This window comes from Orycteropus afer, unplaced genomic scaffold, assembly GCF_000298275.1.
Source record: "Orycteropus afer afer isolate SDZICR_OR568_19922 unplaced genomic scaffold, OryAfe1.0 scaffold00273, whole genome shotgun sequence".
NCBI lineage: Eukaryota > Metazoa > Chordata > Mammalia > Tubulidentata > Orycteropodidae > Orycteropus > Orycteropus afer.
This window is the reverse complement of record NW_006921860.1, coordinates 3,153,002-3,177,033: the sequence shown is the minus strand read 5'-3', so window position 1 is coordinate 3,177,033 and position 24,032 is coordinate 3,153,002.

Sequence of the window (24,032 nt, the reverse complement as noted above, 5' to 3'; positions counted from 1 at the left end):
CAACAATGGACTCAGCATACGAACGACCGTGGACATGGCACAGGGCCGGACAGCGCTTCATTCTGTTGTGTGTGGGGGGGTGCCATGAATCAGAGCCGACTCAAGAACTATCAGCAAGATGGAGATGTGAGCAGTGCCTCTCTCAGAGCTACTGAGCGGACTACATGGCTTATGTTTGTCTGCAAAGTGCACGGTGAGCGCCAGACATGGGTCTGGCAAACAAACAAGACAAGGATCCCTTCCCCATCATGTCATTCAGCAATTAAATAGGGAGATGTCCCCCCAGGAAGGCCCACAGGACTTCATCTAGACAGCAGAGAGCAGACAGGGGGCCCATGTGACAGGAGAGGGGCACCACTGGGGAGACCCCACCAGAGTCTACTGGGAAAGCTCTGAAAGGAGGTGGCTCTGCCACCACAGTGGGGTCCAGCACATTCCCGGGCTCTGGCAGTGATGTGGGCACTGCCCAGTGAGAGTGAAGCACTGTGATCCCAGACCAAGACATCTCAGCTCAGACACATGGCTCAGAGCTTTGTAATCTGACACCAGGACACCAGAGGCGCTGTCAGGGACACACAGACATCTGAGTATAAGGACCTCTACCCATCTGTCTACGACAGATCTCCGTCTGCTTTCAGGCCCAGGGCAGCGGGGGGCTGCACACAGGGGTGATCCCAAAGGGAGCAGGTTTATAAACGGATGTGGGTGGTAATAGCACGACGAGGGAGCATCCTGCACATGGAAAGGTGACTGGCCAGGGACTCTGCCATTGGGTGATGACAACCAGTGGCAACCGAGCCGAGTTTCCCTCTAAGCATTTGTGTTATGGAGACCTCCTGGGCAGTGGGCTGAGGCGGAGGACCCTTTGCAAGCTTTCTGGGAGTTTTCTTCTCTTCTCCTGAGGCCATGATGAGAAATAGGACAGAACTTCCAAAAGACGTATCCATCCCTCTCCTCAGGCTGTGAGTGTTCTCTGACCAAGAGCCTCCCGTTGCTGAGGCTGGTGACACAGAAGGGGCAAAGTCATCCTTCCCAAGGTGGTCGAAGACATTTAGGGTCCCATGCCCATGTGCAGTGGACAGTACGGGTTAGTGCTTGCTAAGAGTTGGCCCCTGGCTCCTTAACCAACCTTTGAAATCACATCTTCCTTCATTCAGTGGTAGCAGAGTGTATACTGCAGTACTGACGCACAAATCCCCACCAAAAATGAGAATGTGTGCATTTATTTGTCAGCTAGGAAGTGTTGAGTACTGTCTCAGTCTCCTGGGGGCGTCAACTTAACACAAAGTGGAGACTGAAGAACAAGCATTTATTGTCTTGGAGTTTTAAAGGCCGGAAGTCCTAACTCAAGGTGTCAACTGGGCCGTGCTCCCTCTGATGCTCTAGGGGAGGATCCTTCCTTGTCTCTCCAGCTTCTGGTGGCCCCAGGCATTGGTGACTTGTAGACGGATCCTCACATGGTGTCTTCCCCTGTGTGCCTCTGTCTTTGTGTCTGTACTACCCTTCTACAAGATACCACTGGTGGAGTAGTGGCTAAGGCACTTGACTGCTAACCACAAGGCTAGAGGTTCAAATCCACCAGCCACTCCTCAGAGGGAAGGTTGGGCAATCTACTTCATAGAGATACCACCTCGGAAACTCAAGGAGGGGTCGTTATGAATCGGATCTGACTCGATGGCAGTGAGTTTGGTTGTTTTGGTTTTGGTTTTGGTTTTGGTTTTATGCCTGTTTAAGGTGGGAGGCATCTTGAGTCCCTCCTTGCTGTAGGATGTGACTCAAGTCACCACCCATTTTGTGATATATTGTAAATCCTACTCTCTAAGAAGATTGGGCATTCTACTTCCATAGATATACCACCTCAGAAACCCAAGAAGGGGTCACTATGAGTCAAACTGACTCAACGGCAGTGAGTTTGGCTTGGGTTTTTCATGTTGTTTAGGGTGGGATGCATCTTGAGTCCCACCTTGCTGGAGAGTGTGAGTCAGCTCACCACCCTTAGTTTCCTTCAGGGTAATATGTAAATGTTCTGGGAAATTTCTCTCTCTTGCTCTGGTTCTGCATTTGATTCGTCATCATCTCACCCCTGGACTTGAGACAGCAGCCATCCTCTGACCTGCTGATTTGGGTTCACCAACCCCTGCAACCATATGAGTTGGGAGAATCCTCCTGACCTACCCACAGACCTGGGACTTGCCAGCCTGCAAACCTTCCTGCGTCCACCACAACCACATGAGCCGTTTCCTTGGGAGTTTGTGAGTTCTGTGAAATGTTACAGTGAACTACAGAACCCTGAAAGTGGAGGGAGATTGTTGAGGGGAGGAGGAGTTGATGTCAGAGAAGATGGAGTGGTACAGCAGTTTGGAAAAGTTGGACATTTGGGACATCTTTAACCTCTGCTTCGTAAGGACCGGCCTTGTGCTGATCTTTCTAAGAGATATTATTCAACCAAATGGTGAGAGAATCGTGGAATAAGAGAGTATCAAATTGTCTGGGAGAAAGACATTGAAGAATGCAACTGGAAGAAGGACTTAAATGCCCATCAAAAAGTTCTGAACTTCACCTTATCAGCAAGGAAGGGCTACCAGAAGTTCCCAATAGAGAATCATTATAATGTGCTCTGCTTGAGCATCAATGGTTTGGATGGTCGGCTTGTTTGGCAGGGGTAGAGGCCAGAACCAAAGAGCCCAGCTCAAAGCAGATTCCATGTTCTCAGTGAGAGCTGTTGAGGGCCTGGAACAGGGCATGGTACTTTCAGCATTCTGAAAGTCCATGGTACTTTCAGCATTCTTCGCCAGCACCATAACTCAAAAGCATCAACCCTTCTTCAGTCTTCCTTATTCATTGTCCAGCTCTCACATGCATATGAGACAACTGAAAATACCATGGTTTGTTCCAGGTGTACCTTAGTCCTCAAGGAGACATCTTTGCTTTTCAGCACTTGAAAGAGGTCCCTTACAGCTGATTTGCCCAGTTCTATACGTCGTCTGATGTCCTGACTGCTGTTTCTATTGGTGTCTATTGTAGAACCAAGCAATGTGAAGTCTTTGACAACTTCAATCTTTTCCCCATTTATCGTGATGCTGTTTATAGGTGCAGTTGTGAGGATTTTTGTTTTCTTTATATTGAGATGTAATCCATACTGCAGACTATAGTCTTCAGTCTTCATCGGTAAGTGCTTCAAGCCATCCTCACTTTCAGCAAGCAAAGTTGTGTTGTCAGCGTATCGCAGGTTGTTAATTATTTTTCCTTCAATCCTAGTGTCACACTCTTCTTCATATAGTCCAGCTTCTTGGATTATTTGCTCAGCATAAGGATGGAATAAGTGTGATGAAAAGATACAACCCTGACACACTTCCTTCTTGATTTTAAACGGTGAAGTGTCCCCTTGTTCTGTTCAAACACCCTCCTGGTCTATGTACAAGTTCCTCATGAGTACAATTAAGTGTTCTGGAATTCCCATCCTTTTCAATGTTACCCATAATTTGTTATGATCTATATAATCAAATGCTTTTGCATAGCCAATAAAATACAAACATCTTTCTGTTATTCTTTGCTTTGAGCCAAGATCCATCTAACATCAGCAATGATATCCCTCGTTCCACATCCTCTTCTGAATCCAGCTTGCATTTCTGGCAGTTGTCTGTCAATATACTGCTGCAACCATTTTTGAATTATCTTCAGTAAGATTTTACTTGCATGCAATATTAATGATATTGTTTGATAATGTCCACATTCTGTGGCATCACCTTTCCTTGGAATGGGTACAAATATAGATCTCTTCCAGTCAGTTGGCCAGGTTGCTGTCTTCCAAATCTCTTGGTATAGCCTACTGAATGCCTCTAGTGTGGCATCCATTTATTGAGACATCTCAATGGGTATTACATCAATTCCTGGAACCTTATTTTTCGCCACTTCTTTCAATGCAGCTTCAACTTTTTCCTTTAATACCATTGGTTCTTGATCATATGCCACCTCCTGAAATGGATGGACATCGACCAATTCTTTTTGGTATAGTGACTCTGTGTATTCCCTCTATCTTCTTCTGATGTTTCTTGCATCATTCAATATTTTGCCCATAGAATCTTTCAATATTGCAACTAAAGGCCTAAATTTTTTCCTCAGTTCTTTCAGCTTGAGAAATGTTGAGTGTGTTCTTCCCTTTTGGTTTTCTAACTCCAGATCTTTGCATTCCTTGGTAGAAGAAGCAAAGGTGGTCAAAGAAGCTACCCAAGAAAGGAAGGAGAAAGGTCTTGGTTCCAGACCAGTTGAGTTTGAGCTGATGGGTATATGCAAATGAAAATGTCCTCTAAGCTATAGAGGCTCAAGAAAATGGTTCAGATTGCAGGTAGAAACCTGGGGTCACTGCCAAAGCAGTTACTCGTGAATTTGTGTGAGGAGAGAAGGCGTATAATGCAGGTCATATTGAAGGGGAAGAGCAGATAGGTGGAGACTGAGCCTGAGGGACTATGCAAGCAGAGGAACTCAATCAATGCCATCAAATGAGGGATCGAATGACTGCGCTCCAACACAGACAGGACATGCCCCACTCCATGGAGGGAAGAGGGCCAGAAGAGTCAATGTGAAAACATTCAAGGGAATGAAACCAATATAACCACACGTGAAGCTGCCTAGATCACGTGACACTCAACATTCGTTTGTCTTATACTTTATTTCAAAAAAAGATCCATCAATAGCAGCAAATCAATGGAGTCATGACAAAATTCCACAAACTCTCGCAGTTCTGGAGGCTGGGAGTCGGAGACCAGGATGTTGGCAATGTTGATTCCTTGTGTGGTTTTGAGTGAAAATCTTTTCCATGCCTCACTCCTATCTTCTGGGAGCTCCAGGCATTCCTTGCAGTGACAGCTTCCCATGGTATACTTCCTCTGTCTCCCTGTCTCTGTGTGTCTTCTCTTTTATAAGATAGGACCCACCCTACTCCAGTATGTCCTACTTCCAAACAGAGTCACGTTCACAGGTACAGGTGTTAGGATTTCAACATGGCTGTTTGGAAGACCTGATTCCACCCATAACAAATAGTGAACTCTAATCATAGATCTGCTTATAGCAAAGTCATTGCCGCCAGGTTTGTGGAAGTGGAAGCCAGAGGACTGATGGTAAGACAGTGACGAGTAAGTGAGAGTGTGGAGGCACCATTGGATATCAGCAATGCCCCATGGAAAGTGCCTTGCAAACTAAAGGACTGCCTAAACATGAATCATTTTTCCAGAATTATGATCAAGAACATAAAGATAAAAATGGGACAGTTAATGGAGAATAGTCTAGTATAAGGAGAAAAAAGGTTATGTTAGAGCGCTTTATACAAAGTGAAGGGAAATTCCAGATCAAGAGGAATTGTGCATGTTCTTAGGCATCAGGAAGGACTAGGATCCCAGCAGGAATGGAGGTGTGGTTAAGGTTGTGCTAATGTGCAAACCAGCCCCCATGGGCCAGCTTTTCAGATCACACACATGAGCCCTGCTTCTCACTGAGTAGATTGTCCTTAAGTTTTCAGGAACACTGTTGCATGTGGACTTTTAGCTCAAGAACATGGGAAGTAAACCAGGGCAGTGGCTGGCGTGCACACGGAGGATGGCTCTGTGAGCTTGTGCTAGGCACTATGCTTGGATTGCAGCACTCAGAGCCCTGTTCCCCTGTCCGCGTGGAAGGGCTCTTGGCAATGGCCCAGCTCAAAGATTCCACAGTGAGTTCCCCGGGCCAGCAGCATCAGCATCACCTACAACGTGTTAGATAACCCCAGATCCATCGAGGCAGATGCTGGGAAGATGGGGTTCCATATTCTAACAAGCCCTCTGTGGCTTTGGCATACACTAAAACTGGAGAACTGCTGATCTCATTTAATAGTTCCTGTGCCTGACTGTACATCAGAGCCACCTGGGAAGTGGTTTACAAATTGCATCTGCACTCTGTCCTAGGGAAGTGAGTGTCACTCATCCATCCTGGACACAGTAGTCCTTTAGAAGCTCCTTGATCCTCTGTTGGTCAGACACAGATGAGAACCACAATGCCCAATGATCTAGCAGAAGAAACTAGATACTTCAGGTCTGGAGAAGCAACAAATTAGGGACAGAAGGTTCTAGAAACCAGTTTTCACAATTTTTAATCTAATGCTCCCATTGTCTGCACAGATTCTGTGCTTTTGAAACTTTCAGAAGAAAGGGGACCCGTAGATCCAAAACAAAATGAGGATGATTGTAAACAGGGCAGTCAGAATCTTCACAGCCCTGGTTAGTGCCAAGTCCAAAGTTACCAAGTGTCCAAAACGGTGTGTTCGCACCTGAAGCCCTCCTGTGCAGCGTCCACAGAAGAGGACGACATGCCCTGGGAGAGGGAGGAAGTCGGTCTCCCTCCCTGCCCTCACCCTCCTGTTCCATATTTGAAGAAATTCCAACCACGGAGCCCGGAATTGACAGTCATGACACATGCCATGCTCATTAGGCCACAGTGACTGTGAGTAAGAGCATTGCTCAGGCTTATAGCAGACCGAGAAGGACAGCAGCCCAGTGCACACAGCTGAAGGCTGCCGACCCAGCAGCCACCAACGCCTGCCAGCACCCACCCCGAGGCGGCAGTGCTGCCATGTGCAGAGGAGGCCAGGCTGGACCAGGGCGGTGTCTGGGGGTGGGGGGGCACTGCTGTTTCTAGAACCGCAGAGCACTCCTCAGGGGGCCCTACCCACCTCCACCCTCCCTCACCCCAACCAAGCAGGTGGTGGTGCGGACCCGTCCGGCATTCCACTCATGTCGAGTGTGTTGTGCAATCCGCTCGGACCGGTGGACACCTAATTAAAGTAAATTAACGATCTGAAGCAGAAACTGTGTTTAATAAAGCCCTTGCCCAGACTTGCACATGGTGCCAGGGCTGTTTGCCGACAAATATTTACCAGCCCTTCATGCGGAAAAGCCGGGCCACCTGTTCTCTGCCCTCTCCTCTGAAGGCCAGCCTCCCCGCTGGGCTGCGGTACCACAGTGGACTTCTAATGCCTCCGTTGCCTCAGCCCTGGGGTTCACTGCTCAGGGCCAGCCAGGACCACTGCTCACCTGGCATACCTCCTGCTGCTACCTCTGATGGCCAGGCAGCAGTCCTCAAGCATGCTTGCACAGTCCCTCCCTTGTGACCCCAGTTAGAGTTAGTTCTCATTGTCTCCGGGTCTGCTAGCTGGAACCCAGGGTGGGGGTTCATGGGCCCAGGGTGGGGGTTCATGGTGGCTATGGCTCTCACTGCTTCCAGATTAGCTATCCAGAACCCAGGGTGGGGGCTCATGGGGGCCATGGCTGTCACCATCTCCAGGTCAGCTAGCCAGAACCCACGATAGAGGTTCATGGAGGGCAAGGTTAACAGCTTCAGAGTGACCACGTTAAATCAACACTGTCCTTTCCGGATGCAGAGGGGTAGCCCCTGGGTCGGTAACTACCACGTTCATTCAGATTGTGGCCTCATCCCCCAACACAGCAATCTCAAGAGAGAATGGGAAACAAAATGCCTCCGAGAGAAGACGAGGATCAGCCAGCACATGGCAGAGACAGGAGAGAGGGACCGTTGAGTAGTAAGGTGGGAGGAGGGCCTGAAGCATGGCCCCTTCACCATCATCTCCACTCTGCAAAGCAAATCACACTGCATACTCTCCTTCCGTGAAAGTCCTCCTTCAGTGCCTTAGCACTGGGGCCGCCACCCAGCCAGTGTGGGGGCTCGGGTCTGTGTCTGGGACAGGTGAGTGGTGTGGGAGCCCACGTGGCACCAGCACGTGGGCCCTGCCAGCCCCTCAGGAACCTCCAGGTGAAAGGGCTGCTGCACTGGGCTGCTCCCTACACAGGCACTGTGAGCAGGCTTGTGCCCCTCAAAAAGACATGTCTAGTCCTGGCCCTATACCTGCAAATGTTCCAGTCCTGCCTAGTACCTGCAAGCATGGCCTTGCTTGCAGACAGTGTTTTTCTTCTGGTCTCAGTGAACATGAGGTCTTCTCAGTGCAGGCGGGTCCCGGTGCTGATGCCCTGTCTACTGTCTTACGAAGAAGGGGAGGACGCCAGGCGATGCCAGAAGCAGATGCGCGTACAGGCAGCAAAGCAGCCCAAGGTCGCCTGGAAGCCAGCCGCCCTCCCTCTCAGACTCCAGACGACTCAGCACAGTTGACACCCTGACTTTGGACTCCTGGCCTTCAGATCTGAGAGGACAGGCTCTGTTCTTGGCAGCCCCTGCGGTGTGGGGCTGTCACGGCTGGCCAGGACTCTGAGAGGCCCCAAGGAGCTCCTTCCACCCAAGGTCGGTTGCAGGGACCAAGCCCTCTCTCTCAGGCTGGCCCTCCCCAGGCCTCCATGCAGGGCCCATCGGAGTAGGACTCTGCCCCCACCCCCAGGAGACGCCCTTGGACCCTCCCCACAAGCAGGCTAGTGATGGTTGGTGGGGTCACAGGGGCAGGAGGCCAGCTGGGCGGGCGCCCCCAGCAGGGCAGCTCCTGTGCAGTACCCCACCCCACCCCGCCCCAGAGCAGCCTGCATTCCTAGGTGCTGGAGGCGGGCTGTTCTTGGAGAAGGCACAGGGCCCCGGAATTCCTTTCTCGCCGGCCTGTCCCGGCCTGACGGCAGCCCTGCGGCGCGGAGGAGGCCCGTCCGCCGCTCAGGTATTCCTGGATGCGCTGCCGCCAGCAGGCCTGACTCACGGACCGTGCCCCAGCTGCAGAGCCCTGCTCTTCCAGCGATCCTGCTTCTGGACATCAGATGTAGGAGATGGGTGCCCTCCCGCCGGCTGCTGAGGACAGACCCCTGCCGGGCCGCAGGCTGCGAGCTGAGCTGGGGCTCCTGCCTGCAGCCGTGGGTCAGGTGCGCATCGTGCGGGCCTCCCAGCTGCCAGGTTGCTGCAGGAAGCTGTCACGACTCAGGAATGTTATCTGTGGGGAAGGGCTGGAGGCCACATGCAGTGGCGGAGCTGCGCCGGGCGCAATCGAACTCCCGAGTCAACACGTTCAGAGAGGCCGCGCAGCGAAGGGAACCCACCCCAACAGCTCTGCCGCCAGGCCGCGCCCTCCCTGCAGGCACGCACCGCACCGTGTTTACCTGCTCGAAGCATGCCCCGAGCTTGACTCCCAGTGCTTGGGGAGCTCCCAACCACCCGACTTCCTGGCCACAGGATTGGAGCCCCAGTGAGAGGGCACAGAGGCCAGGGCTGGTCCGGGCATGCTGGGGGAAGGGGGCCCGGCCAGGTGGCAGCCTGCCCTGGGGGGCTGCCTCCTCCCACCTGCTGCCTAGCACACTCCCTCCCACCTTTGTCCCCAACTAAAGCCATCACTGCAATGACACGGACCACATGCCTGGCTTTCTGGACTTCTTAAAGAAGTGGACTTAGTAAACATAGTTGTGTTTGTTTTAATTCTCTTCCCAACTTGTTTACAAATAGAGGGAGCTCTTCTAGGACTGTCCCAGATCCTTTTCTCCCAACCAGCTGCCGTTCACCAGGAAGTCAAGTCCATATCACCCACCCAAAGGTACAACATGACCTGGCTGCCTGTCAAGTCCTCACTGGAAACGTGGGGTTATGAGAGCAAAAAGAGAACCACAGCATCCTCATCTTACAGCCAAACCCACAACCAAACCCACTGCCATTGAGCCAAATCCACCTCACAGCAGCCCTTCAGAGCAGAGCGGAACTGCCTCCCAGGGTTTCCAAGGCAGTAAGGCTTTCCCAGAGCAGACTGCCCCCAGAGCAGACTGCCCCCTTCCTCTGGTGGAGTGGCTGGTGGTTTCTAACTGCTGACCTTCTGGTTAGCAGCTGAATATTTTAACCACTGTACCACCGTCTGAGACCAGGAGAAATAAGGCCCAGAATTACTGAGCAGCTGGCCCACCGCCACAAAGCAGTGCACGGAGAGCCAGGACTCCGCGAGTACAAGCACCCAGCCACCCTTGATAAGGTACCAGATGTGCTGCCCTGCTTCACCAGCCATTAGCCTGACCGTGCTGTGGTTTCCACCCTGCCCTCTGGATGCTGTCGAACTAAAATCCAAGTCACATCTGAGAATGCTTCATACCAGCGGGACGAGCAGTGATCACAAAGTCACGGTCTAATCTACCTCACAAACGCTCCCAAGCAAGCTTGGACCTACCAAGGGAACCTTCCTGCCAGGCCCTCACTGCTCCTGGCACCTCTGCCACCTGTGTAACATCACCCTGACCTGCCAGGGCCGAGTGTCCAAGTGTATAGACAACTTTACATCCTCTGTCGACACGCCAAGCCCAGGGACTTGGCAGAAGAGCACTTTTCCAAGATGGTACCTGTGAAGTTCCCCACTCTGCCATTGCATTGCATGTATTCAGCGGTCTGAGGTCAGTAAGGATGAAAATACAAGTCCACTTAGGGAGTGTTGGGGAAACTCATGAAAGGCAGTGCCATAGATTGGACCATGTCACCCCAAATGAAGTGTGGAATTCCTGGCCCTTATACTTTTGGAAGTCACACTGGGTGGAAAGATGGTTCTCTTTGTCATGTCATGTAGATCGTACTTGAGTCACGTGGGTTCTACAGCGAATCACTTCTGAGCTCTAAAAGGAGCAGATTAGACACACGGGCACACACAGAAAGACAGGTCCCCGTGAGGACGGTCTACAAGCCAAGGACCAAGGAGCACCAGGACTACCTCAAAGGGGGAATCACCAACGTTGAGAACCTGATTTGGATATTAAGCCTCCAGACTAAGACAATACATTTCTGTTGTGTAAAGCCACCCACTTGTGGTACTTCTGTTACAGAAGCAATAGGATACGCAGCTGCAGGCTGGTGTGGTGTGTGCAGGAAGTAGGGTACCAGGAGTGCTTTTTCTCATCATGTCTGCTCTCCCACAACTTACCCAGAGACCATAGATTAGTGGTCCTTGAGCACCACCTCATAGTTATATTTTTCAAGAAGAGCCCAAAGGGGGGGCCTCCTGTTCTTCACTTACACGGAGCACATCCCAAACAGCCACCCATGGAGTAGCCCAGCCTGACAGAAGGTCTTTTGACTTCACAGTGACTCTGCCTGCTGTCACCTCCCCCCATGTGTGATGTGGAGTAGAAATAGTTACCTCAGAGGGTCCAGCAGGGCCGATGGTGCTGAGGAAGTCCCACATCTTGGGAACCAGCCAGCCATGGGTGCTGGGTCCCACTGACCACCTGAGTCAAACGCCCGGAGGATGTCCTCATCAGACCTTCACAACATGACTACTTTTTCACACTTCAGGGAAGCTTGTCAGGAAGAGCAGAGAGAAAACTGAGGACGGTGGGCCACGTGCTGGCCTCTAATGAGGACCGAGACCCTAATGGGTTTTCTAAAGACAAGCTGCCTCGTCAGCAAGTGTTGTCATTTTATTGACATGCATTTATTTTATTTCCTTACAGTACAGTCTCACATCCAGCCTGGAGAGAGGGCCGGGGCTCCAACAGGTTTTCCGTCTCAAATTCCTATGATGCAGCCAGCAGGACGTATCTGAAAGGCCCCCAGAGCAAGGCAGCAGGTGACAAGGGCTGCCCGTTCATGCATAAACATGGCCCCTAATTGTCCCTTTGTCACCTCTGCAGCTCTTCTCCAGGCTGCAGCAGCAGCTTGGCGCTCTCCCCACCAGGGAGGAAAGCCTGGCCAGTCTCTCATACTTACAAGGACAGGAGGGCCCATGCAAACGTGGGACACAGGAGCCGGTGTTGGCTTCAGAGGGCTGAGCAGGACCACTGAGCCCGAGAACACAGGGTTGGCAGCACTGAGGGACACTGGTTGTCCCCGTTTCCACCCTCTCTTCCGAGGGCGCCTGACGGCAGGCTGTCAGCTCGGTGGGGGGAGATGCCAGCACAGGCCGTTTCCAGGGGCGGCTGCAGCCACGCCGGCTGCTGGGCGGGGAGTGCGGCCATCTGGTCATTGGGGCCTCCCGGCTGCCAGGCCCGCTCGGTTTTTCCATCTCATTTCAGCAGCTCCAGAGCCGGGGAGGCCCCAGGGAGAGCCTGGCCGCAGTCCATCCCGCATACGCTCTGGGCTCGCCAGAGAGAAGGAGTACCACGACTGGGGAATAGTGCAAGAGTGTGGGCCCACGGGGCACATGTGTACACACAGAGATTCACACGTGCACATGTGCTCATGTAGCACACACACGTGCACAGTCATACACATGCGCACAGAGACTCACATGTGAGCACATGCTCAACATACACTCACACAAGAGACACGCACAGTCTCACATAGTACACACAGACATGCATACATATGCACACAGAGATGCACACAGAGATCCACACATGCACACATGCTCGCATGGCACACACTCACAACAGAGACACACACAGGCTCACATAGCACACACAACACACAGACGTACACAGAGATGCACACAGAGATCCACACATGCACACATGCTCGCATGGCACACACTCACAACAGAGACACACACAGGCTCACATAGCACACACAACACACAGACGTACACAGAGATGCACACAGAGGTTTGCACATGCACACACTCACGCCTGCACACTCTCACACATATGTATACTCACATAGCGCACGCTGATAACAGAAATAGATGGTCACATGTACACACATGCACACTCAAACACACACATGTGCACACATGGCACACATTCATGCACACAACATGCATCTATGCACCTTCATGATCACATAGCCCATGCACACTCACACAACACACAAACATGCACATATACACTCATGCACATGCATGCTCACACGCACACACGTGTTCACATACCACACACTCACACAACACAGAGACACATGTTCACGTGCATACATATGACCTATGTACACACACACACATGTATGTGTTCACATAGCATGCATAACACACCAAAACACACACGTGTACATGCAGCACATACACATGCATGCCCACACAGATGCCCTCACACATACAGGAGTTGATTAGTGAACCAATCAGCCAGTGGAGTGATAGAACTGCAAGAAAGGAGTATAGGTGGCCACACTGCTTTCAGAGTAACAGGAAGACGGAGCAAAGAAGAAAGAAGGAATGAGAAAAAGGCTAAAACAGGATAATTATTTTACAAAGAAGAGAGGAAGGAGGAAAGGCATTAGGGAATCAGTGGCCCAAAGAACTAAACGAAGAAGGAGCAGGCTGGCTCCTGGCAGTGACACACAGCATGCCTCACAAGCTCTCCATTTCATATTCCACATCTGCCATGGACGACCTGTGGGGATCAGACAGTCAGTGCAGGACAGGTCAGTTCCGGCCCCATGATGCCTGTGTGGGCAGGATCGTGGCCGCGTGCTTCATTCTGCCCCAGGGCATATTGTCACGTCTATTTCTGACCTCCAGACCCTCACATTTTGCCCAGATGTGGAATCAAAGGAAAAGCAATGACCTACACAAGAGCAGGAAGAGTTCTGCTTATGAGGACATGTCTCCTTCCTGGACATGTAGACTTCAGGGTCCATGGGCTCCAGGGATGATGGCCCGTCATTCATCATGATGTTCTCAGGGCTTTTCTGGACATGTAGACCTCAGGATCCATGGGCTCCACAGGTGACTGCCCTTCACCATGATGTTCTCACAGCTCTCCTGGATGTGTGGACCTCAGGGGCCAGGGCCTCCAGGGGTGATGGGCCTCCTCACCACATCCTCACCTCACTCACCTCACCTTACTCTCAATTTCGTCCACCTGTATGCACATGTTTCTGTGTGCATGCCCTGTGTATCTGTGTCTGTATCTGTGTGTGTGCCTGTGTGTGTCTGTGTATGTGCCTGTCTCTGGATCTGTGCCCGTGTGTGTGTGTGTGCATGTCTCTGGATCTGTGCCCAAGTGTGTCTGTGTGTGTCTGTCTCTGTGTGTGTGCCTTGTGTATCTGTGTCTGTATCTGTGTGTGTGCCCTGTGTGTCTGTGTGTGTATGTCTCTGGATCTGTGCCTATGTGTATCTGTGTCTGTCTCTGTGTGTGTGCCCGTGTGTGTCTGTGTCTATATCTGTGTGTGTGTGAGTGTATCCATGTGTGTGTCTGCTTGTGTGTGTGTCCATATGTGTCTGTGTGCATCTGTATATGTATGTGCATGTGTCTCTGTGTGTTCAAGTGTGTCTGTATCTATGTGTCTGTCTCTGTGTATCTGTGTGTATGTCCATGTGTGTCTGTTTGTGTATCTGTGTCTGTGTGTCTCTCTGTGTGTCTGTATGTCTAATCTGCACTTTGTCTAACTCAAAAGTGACTCCCTGGACAACACACCCTACTCAAGAATGATCTGGTTAACATGAGAGACACTCCAGTTTCAGACAGGACCACACCAATGGGGACAAGGGCAGGGGTCATGCACGTACTTGGGAACCCATTCCAGCCATAGCCTTCTAAGGTTCTCTGTGGGGAAAGCAGGGCTGGAGTCCACCTGCCTGCCAGAGGGCAGCACTGCCTTTGCACCCTGACTTCTAGAATCTTCCTTCATCCCTTTCACTCAGAGGCCCACTTCAGAGCACCACTTGGGTGTGCATGGCTGAGAGGAGTCGAATCCCTCATGAGCAGCTCCTTGTCAGTGCCCCAGGGTTGGGGGACCAACAGCCTGCCCCCTCTGGCGAGTCACTGTAACTGGGCTCCATCTCCTCTAGTAACACAGGCTCTGAATGTGATCTTTCCTGGCCCTGAGTCCCACAGCCCTGAGCATGGTGGCTTTTCTGTCTCTGCTGGGGTTTCCTTATTTCTCATTTGTCCCTGACAGCCAGGTGTCCAGGCCACCTTCCCGGTGAGGCCTGTGGATCAGGAAAGGCCACTGTCCTGTCTCTAACGTGTGCCCTGCCCCCAGCCCATACCTGGGCAGCCCTGACACTGTGAGCGTCCTGAGCACGTGGGAAAGCATTTGCTCCAGAGTGGGCTCATGACAGCAAGCCTGGCTCCAGTGAGTCCTCTGCTTGGATCCACTTTACCACAGGCCTAGGGGGGTTGGAAAACACACAGGTATAGATCAGGTGAGGACTGAGGCCAGTGAAGCTGACCAACCACCACCCCACCTGGGGAGCGGGATGTTGGAGCAGATAATTCATTGGGTGTCCCTAATGCCACCACTCGTCAGTCACCTAACCAGCCCAAGCCACCCAGAAACCAGAAAAGGTCTGCAGGCACCTCTTCTTAACAGAGTGACAATCACGCCTCCAGAGACATGGCTCTCCTGCTCCCCAATAAAAATAAGCCCAATTAGCCCATGTGACTCCCACCCACCAGGACTAATTAATAGGGTGTAAAACTTGGTGATCTACTTCCATAGAGATACCACCTCAGAAACCCAAGGAGGGGTCGCTATGAGTCGGATCTGACTCCACCGCAGAGAGTGAGTGATGGTTAATTAATTACTATGAGAGTAGTTCTTTCGATCCTCATTTGAAAGAAACCCCAAAAGGTGTTATTAAGCCAATGTCACAACAACAACAACAACAAAATGTCTAGGAGGAACTGCTCAGTTGCCTCTGCTTCAGCCATGGAGTCACCCTGGCCCAGAAGACAGGAAGTGCTCCCACAAAGTCATGACAGGGAACAGCGACTGGACCCCCAGCAGCCAGGAGGTCCCTTGTCCCATTGTCCCACGGGTGACCCCACCACAGCCAGCCAGCTGGCCTAGATGTTTCTCTGGAATTGTTTCCACCCACTTACCACCCAACACCCCAAACTTCACAGGCAATGTTTGCGAGCTTAGTGCTTGTCATCCCCCATCTTTGGGGATCTCCTCATCCCAGAAGTGCTGGCCCAGGGTTGCCTTGAGTCTTTGGGTTACAGGGTCTGAGCTTCTCCGGTGTCTCTTCTGTTGGCCACGGCCCACCCTGACTGGACACCTATAGCCCCAGAGGAGTCAGAGAAAAAGCGGGTTGTCACCGAGTCCGCCCCAACTCAGGGCCCCGTGCTGTGCCAGAGTGGAACCTCACTCCACGGGGTTTTCAGTGGCTGCTTTTTCTGATGCTGACCACCAGCCCTGTGTGGACTTGAACCTCTAATCTTTCAGCCAAGTGCATTACTGTTTGCACCACCCAGGGACTCTGAGCTAGAAGAGTCTGTTCAAAGATGCAGTGTGAAAGTCCCTATTTTCTCTCAAAACACCATCTGTGGTTTGGTATTATTTGCCAGCCCTAGAGAATGTTACTGGGTGGAGTGTGGGCCAGCCTCACGGGGGGGTATCAGGAGCCTTGAGAAGCTAATAGGGAAGATGGACAATCACCCATCCATGAGGTCAAGTAGTCAGACCAATCCTGGAGGGGTGAGAAGTGGGCCATGCAAGGAGAGATGCCTGGAGACAGACCAGCCCCAGCCCCCATCTCCCATAGCTGACGGTGTGACTCTCAGCAAGTTGCTTCCTCTCTCAGCCTCAGTTCCTTCAACATGTGAAAGGGGCTCGGGACAGTCCCCACCTTATGGGCCATGTAAAGATTAGGATGACCCGAGTAATTAGTCCTCAGAACTGTGGCTGGCAAATGTGGCTGACATCAGACAAGGGGCACTGCTGAGTCCTCCCCTACAGAACACACTGCCGAGTCTTCCTTTTCACCAGCAACTCACTGTGGGCTTTCCTTAGCCAAAGGCCATGCCGCACCCCATTTTCATGGTGGTCTGCTAAAATATCACCTTTGCAAAAACGTCTAAAAAGGGAGAAAGACAAAGGACTATTGCAGACTGCCTTACCTGCCTAGTAAGCGAGCTCCAAAGCTGCTTAAAAATCGGCCTCATCCGACTAAGCAAAACACGTATTGCTGTTGCTGTTCCTGCTGCTGTCAGGGGCCACCCAGTCGGCTCCCACTCGTAGAGACCCATGTACAACAGCATGAAACGCTGCCCGGGCCTGCACCAGCTGCACTCGCGCTGCCGTGTTTGGGCTCGTTGTCTCGGGGGCTTTCTCAGTGCGTCTCACTGAGGGTCTTCTTCTTTGCTGATGCTCCTCTTCACCAAGCCTGTTCTCTCCTGATAACTTGTCCAAAGGATGTACGATGACGTTTCATCATCCGCACGGCTAAGGAGCATTCTGGCTGTGCTTCTTCCAAGACAAATGTGTTCCTTTATCATGTCCAATATTCTTCTCCAACACCATAATGCAAATGTGTCAGTTCTTCTTCAGTCTTCCTTTGTCACTATCTGCCTTCTTTTGCATGCATATGAGGCAACTGAAAAGACCAAGACTTGGGTCAAGTGCACCTTAGTCATCAAAGGGATTCACTCATCTCTGAAGATCTTAAGGAGGTCCTTTGCAGAAGATTTGGCCAACGTAATTCATTTGATTTTCTTGATTGCTGCTTCTATGGTGTTGATTGTTGGTCCAAGTAAAATAAAATCCTTGACGTCAGTATTTTCTTTGTGCTGTTGTTTGTTGGTCCGGCTGTGAAGATTTGTATTTTCTCTTTGTTGAGGTCGCCTCCCTACTGAAGGCTGACAGAAAAGCATAATACACCTCAAATGTCAGAAACGACCTTAAATCTGAGACTTAAATCCTCTGCACTGTGCCAACCTTTCCAGGGCAGAAAGCTCATGAACCAACCCACGAACTCAGAGAAGAGCCTGCCTTTTACCGTCAGGTGTTGCTTCCTCACACAGGGACAGTCGGTCCTGGGGTTCCATCTGCTCTCAGCTCGGGTGGCACAGTCTACGTTTGAGCTGCGTGAGCCCCCAGGTGCAGTGCTGGGCACCTCTGGCTTGCCCACGGTCTCCCAGGCGGCCAGGGCCGCAGTCGGGAGCCAGTCTCACCCCTTCTCTTTGGACCATTGTTTGCTGCTGAGCTTCCCTTGATTGTCCCGCTGCTCAAACTACGGTTTAAAGGTGACGGGACTGACCAGGACACTTAGCTCGGTGCATCACTGTCAGAAACCCCTGAAGGTAACTCAGCCAATGGTTCGCTTCTCCACGGGCGCCCCTTGTCCAGACGCTGCGTCACTGACCCTTTGCTTCCACCAGGCTCACAGGACGATGCTGACGTCTGTGGTGGATTTAATGGGATGGGGTTTTGTTTGAAGTGACAACTCCATTAAAAACTCAACAAAACATTGAAGCAAAATTGGTGTGATGTCTTTGGAAACAGAGATCAGATTCTACCCAAAGCGGGGGATGAAGACCCACTGAGATTGGGGCTGCTCCCCTTTCTTTTTTTTTTTTTTTTTTTCTTTTCTTCAAAGAAAAAAAAACCTGCCAATTAAATGGATTTAAGATCAGCCAGGGCGTTTTTTATTCAAAGGGGACATTTCAGTTGTTTGCGGGTTGAAACGGAGGTTCCTCCCTGCTGTGCACTGATCAGCTATTGATTAGGGGGAGGGGCGGGCGCCCACATCATCAATGCCCAAGAATAGGACTGCAGCCTGAAGGGACTGACCTGGCACATTTGTTGTATGAAAGTAAAGCCAGCCTTTTGTGGTGAACCAAAAAGCTGTGGTCACCCTTGAGGAAAAGAAATGTTAATTGAAAAATTCCTGAAATAGGTGAGGGCGCTGTGTCTGTTTTACATAAAGGGTAGGAACGCACAATCGGGGGCAGGAAAGAAAGGACCCTGCCGTTTAAGTGGGAGTTTTCTCTCTGGCGGCGCTGATTAATTTCCATTCACGGTGACAGGGATTGATGGGACAGCCTTTCAGTCAAAGGCCTGGGCTGTGCGCAGGGACGTTGAATTAATTGGCCCAGCAGAGGAAATCAAAACAAAGAAACTTCCCATTGGACGCAGAGGCGTAAGCCTGGTGGTGTCCCTGTGCAACACAACGTAGCTGGGGAGTTCCTGATTCTGCCACTTCGTGACATCAGAAGATGGGCACTTTATCGGCACTGGAAATCTCATTTGGGGTAGGCAGCTCTGAACTCACACCCTACCCCAGGGGTGCATCAAGTACGGGAGCGGCCTCAGTCTCGTCTATGGAAACAAACTGACCAATATGGTGGACCTAACAGACACAGCCCAAGCTGGCCTCAGACCCCCAGACAAGAGATTCCGGGAGGGGACCAGGGAGTACCATGACGTGTTCTTGCCCCGGAATCATTTACTCTGCAGAGCCCTGACCCCTCACCGTCTTTTCTGTCAGTCGTTCCCCTCTGTGGGCAATGACTGAGCCCCGAGCACATGTCAGGCCTGCCACATGGTAGGTTAAGATGTATGTGGCCTTTGATCTGGTCTTTGGGGCTACCATTCCCTTCTTTCTATCCTCTCTCTGGCCCTGTGACTCTTCACACATTGGCCATGGGAACAGATGGCCTGTTGGCCAGAGTGGAAGGAAGAAAAAACACTCCCATTCTTTTAGCCTCAGCCAGAAACAAACAAATCAGACAAGAATGGAGCACCCTCCCAGGGCTGATTGCAAAATTGCCCAGGTTGCAGAGTGGTCATGGAGGCAGACTTGGGCCAGCCCCGTGTTGCCAACACACTCACACCATGTAGGAGTGGGATCCCCTCAAGATGGCAAGGGAAGGAAGAGTGACAAGGACTAACGGGATGAAAGAATGTGTTCTGCCTGAGGCCTGAGTGACACATACTGACTGTGGCAGAGCTGGAGATCCCCCAACATACACACAGAGCCACGTCCCTGCCACCCAACAGCACCAATGGCAAGGTCCTAACGAACAGAAGGTGTGACAGAAGAGACTTAGAAGAGGGCTCTCAAAGGTCAATTATTAGAGGAATACTTCCTGAGCATTATTAACAAGTAAGCACGCAGGTGTCCAAAGCCCAGCTGTGGTGCCACAGATACTCAGCACCACCCGCCAAAGAAATTATGTTTCCTTAACACATCACCTCTGTCTTGTGAACATAAAATTAAATCCATGTTATGCAGCTCTCATTTGACATGATCCCTTCTAATCAACCAAAGAAGGAGAATCTCATTGACACAAGCATGTCTTCTGCTTGCTCACATCAGTGTCCAGACTCTCAGTAAGAAAAATGGACAAGTGCTTGATTGTGGTTTGAGTAAAAATCTGTACAACAGGACATCACAGAGTGGCAGAAGTAATGGGGCATACAGAAGAAGGAGTAGGAGACCATGGAGTAAAAAGAAGTAATGGAGTAACAAGGAATGGGATGCCACAGACTAAGAAGGAACAGGACACCACAGAGTGAGAAGGAATGGGCTGCCACGGAGTAAGAAGGAATGGGGCACCATGGAGTAAGAAGGAATGGGACACCACAGAGTGAGAAGGAATGGGATGCCACAGAATAAGAAGGAATGGGGTACCACAGAGTAAGAAGTAATGGGGCACCATGGAGTAAGAAGGAATGGGATTCCATAGAGTAAGAAGGAATAGGACACCACAGAGTAAGAAGGAATAGGGTGCCACGGAGTAAGAAGGAATGGGACACCACGGGGTCAGAAGGATTGGGGCACCAAGGAGTAAGAAGGAATGGGATGACACAGAGTAAGAAGGAATGGGACACCATGGAGTAAGAAGAGAATAGACACCATGGAGTAAGAAGTAATCAGACACCACACAGTAGAAGTAATGGGATAGCACAAAGAAGTCACAGACGGGCTCAATCAGACACAGAAGAAACAAATGCGAAATATACCAGAACCCATCTAAGGAGACCAGCCGTCACTCTACTACAGGAGGTGGTCATTGGGATGCTGGGTCTACAATGTTGTGAGATGGAAAGGAACTGATGTGAGAAATTCAGAAGCCTCCTCAGCAGCAGACACAGAAGACAGAAGTGTTCATTCACCAGAGCTCTTGGGAAGAACCTGGGACCAAACTGATCTCGTGTCCTTAAACACGGGCTTGGCTTCACAAGGAAGACAAGGGGCTTGTGGAAAGTGCTCACCTTGCACATTCTTAAAGACAAATGTCAACAGGGCCAAAAGCAGCAGCCAAGCCCCCAGTGGGGAGGACTGGGCCTGCCAGCAAGGACATGGCAGCTCAAGGACATGGCAGCTCAAGGCCATGGTGGTGGCCACACACGTGGAATTCGATCTAGAGCTCCATCTTCAGGTGTGATGCCCACAGGATCATCATGTACCACTGAAGCCCGGAGCGACATGCCCAGTGCTGGGTGCTGAGCGGGGTTGCAGTCACGTCCTGTGGGACAGAGTTGAGGAACATGGTACTTTCAGGAGAAGAGAAAAGAGGCAGGTTCTTGGACAGCAGGGCCTGTGGAGATGGAAGGAGGCTTCTGTTTCCTGACCCTGAGGCTGTCTGTGCTGCACCACAGAGCCCTTTACGGGCTCCCACCTCCCCTGGTTGGGTCTCAGTCCAGAGCCTGGCCTGGCCAGCTCCCGTTCATTCTCCAGTCTCAAATCAGCTGCCTCATTCCCTGGACGCCCTCAACAAGGTCTGGGGACATGATATCTGGTGGCTGCCATGCTGGGACTGCTCATGTTCACCACAGCTACGTGATCGGTGAGGCTACTGGGTCTCCTCCACCCAACTGTGTGTCCAAGAGGGCAGGATGGATCTGGCCCATGTCCCCAGCACCTCACAGTGCCTGGCCTGCAGGATGAAGTCCCATGCTGGCTGGGGCTGGAGCACAGCCCCCCGCAGCAGGGGCTCACGCAGAAGCCAGATCCGCGAGATGGGGCACAGTGGGACAAGGCCTCTGGCAGGGCTGGACAGACAGCCACAAGGCCTGCTCGAGTCCAGTCAGGGCCTGCTTCCACGCCACCCGGACGTAAACTCTCAGGCAGAGGAGAGAAGAAAGTGCTTGATAACGTGGGTGAGCCGTTCCTCTTCGCCCAGCTGCACTGCTGCAGGCGAGATGCGGGCGAGGGTGAGGGCTTTCCGCTTGTCTCCATTCTGTAGTGTCTAGGAGTAGCTGTGACTTCGGAACTTGTAAGTTGGAACAAACAAGATTTTAAGTGTGGAAGTAACATCTGGCTTTCTCCCACCTTGGGAGAGAACCATCTTTTTGAAGATCAGAGACCTAGCCAGTCTGGCTGCTGGCTTCCCGGTGGAGGCGGGAGGCAAGATGGGCACCTCTCCCCAATGAGGTCCCGGCTCTGGCACCTCTGGGCTATGGAAGCAGCAGCCAGATAGAGTGACAGTAACTGTTCACCAGGCCCTCACGAAGCCTCCGGACCACCTCCGCCAGGGTCCCACAGCCTGACTGAGAGACACACTTTCTGCCGGCAGACAAGGTCGAGGGCTTCAAAACACAAACCTTGAAGCAAGTCTGAGTGATGGTTGACCACGGATATGTGACAGCCTTACAGGGTCTTCCTCCTCGTTCAGAAAGCTTCTAAGACACGAGGGTTAGTTTCTGAAGGGCACTCGATTAAGGTGTGCTCATGCACACGGACCCACACACTCACATGGACACCCATGCACACGCAGACATATGCACCCATACACTCTCACACTTGTATTGTGTGCATATGCATGCATATGTGCACATGCACACGTTTACACACACACGCACACTCTCCTACATGCACATGCTCGTGCACACACGACAGCACCTCAGGACAGTAACCTGAAGCACCAGGCTCACCTCCTGAGCACAGGCCAACGAAGGCCAGACTCGGCGCACACACAGAGCACCTCCCTCCTGCTCTCTGCGTCGTCCCGTCCTCACCGCAGACCCTGCTTCTGTCAGTGCCCACAAGGGTGTCCCCTCAGAAACCCGTCATGAAGCCCCCAGGCCTTTGCCACCAGCCCTTCTGATAGGACTCTGGGTGACCTGTGCGGACTTCCCTGTGACACTCTGATGACACGGCATGGGAACACAAGGCTGGGTGTCCTCGCAGCGCCTGGCAGACACATCTGAGCCATCAGGACCAGGGAGCAGCGTTTGTCTTAGAATGACAACAACCAGCCTTACACGATACGATGATGGATGTCCCGAGCCGGCGCGTGAGGCCTTGGAACCTCACCCTCGCCATCAGCCACAGCAATTATTTAAACACAAATTGAATTAACAAAATACTCAACATATGTTCTCTTTAAACTCTGCTCAATCTGACACCACGGCCCAGAGCTGATCTATGAGGCCGGGCCAACCACTGTCACAGGCTCAAGGGAGAGGGGACTTCCTGGGCAGGGCTGCAGGGACTGACTGAAGAAACAGCCGCACCGTGGCTGGGTTAACACTGAGCTGGGTCCTGAACCCTCATGTCCCCCGAGGAAGGGTGAGCAGTGGCCCGGCCACATGTGAGCCGAACCCGACCTGATCTCATCCAATCCCACTGCCACCATCTGCTGCAATTCCATCCTCCCCGGTATTTGTACTTGCTCCCTGCCCGCGACAAAGAGCGGGGGTGGGGAGAAGCGGTCCACATGTGACTGGGGGGCTTGGACGGCTGAACCCCGGCCAGAAGGCATCTACTGTGCCGGGCACCACAGCATCTGCCGTTGTGGCTCTTCCTCCCACCCACCAGCCGAGATACGGCTTCTCCCAAAGGTGGCCTCTGCGTGCCCCACTGTCACCACTGTCATTGTCTGCCACCATTCCCACACTGCCTAGCACTCACTGCCTGTCTGAAACCCAAGATCTCGCTGATGGAGCTATGCCTGAGCCTGCCCTGGACTCAGTTACCGCCCCAGGAGGGTCACCAACTCCAGGAAGGTATAGAACGTTTAAAGTAATATGACAATCGGCAATGACTCGGACCGCGGACAGCACCAACTCCAGAGCGTGTGGGTGGCGTCTGAGGGCAGCGCCCTTCACTTCAGTTTGGGATTTCAGAGGCCATGAAGGATGCGCCGTTTGGCTTCGCACCCTGACACGCCTGCTGAGTGTCGTCATCAAACGTGTGTGAGCGTGGTTATGTATGTATCTGACCTCTGAGCACCTGCGCAGGGACTGCAGCCTGGGAGTCAAGGCCGACGCAGCCTGGGCTCTCCCTATCCCGTCCATCCATTGAGCTGCTCGTGGGCACGCTTTGAGGGCAGTCTGTGAGCACCAAGTGCCCTGGCCCCTGCGAGCTGTTCCCACCCACGATGGCAGCGGCAGTGTCGGCCTAGAGGGCCCACGTGAGCAGGTGGGAGGGAGGAGGCAGCCTGCATGACGTCAGGAGGAGCCCGCTCAACAGTCAGGAAGGGTCTCCAAAGGCCCCCTGCTAACTTACCAGGGACTGCCAATGAGCCCATGAGTGTCAGAGAAGAGCT